This window comes from Myotis davidii, unplaced genomic scaffold (genome assembly GCF_000327345.1).
Source record: "Myotis davidii unplaced genomic scaffold, ASM32734v1 scaffold299, whole genome shotgun sequence".
NCBI classification, from domain to species: Eukaryota; Metazoa; Chordata; class Mammalia; order Chiroptera; family Vespertilionidae; genus Myotis; species Myotis davidii.
In genome coordinates, this window is record NW_006293088.1 from 5,297,909 (window position 1) to 5,298,137 (window position 229).

Genomic DNA, 229 nt, shown 5'->3' on the forward strand with positions numbered 1-229 from the left:
GACACTGGCACGGAACTAGAATCTGAAATTTGTCCTTGGGCCGCTTCCACCCCTGGCTGCAGCTGCTCTGGCCTTCAGAAAGCCCCAGGCACCTGAACTCGGGGTTCCCCAGCCCACCACCCCTGGCACCCACCTACCACCCACCTACCTGGGGGAGCCCCTTCTCAGCCAGGGCACAGCCAGGCCTGCTCCTAGTCCACCCTCTCCCCGACTTCCCGACTCTCCCTTG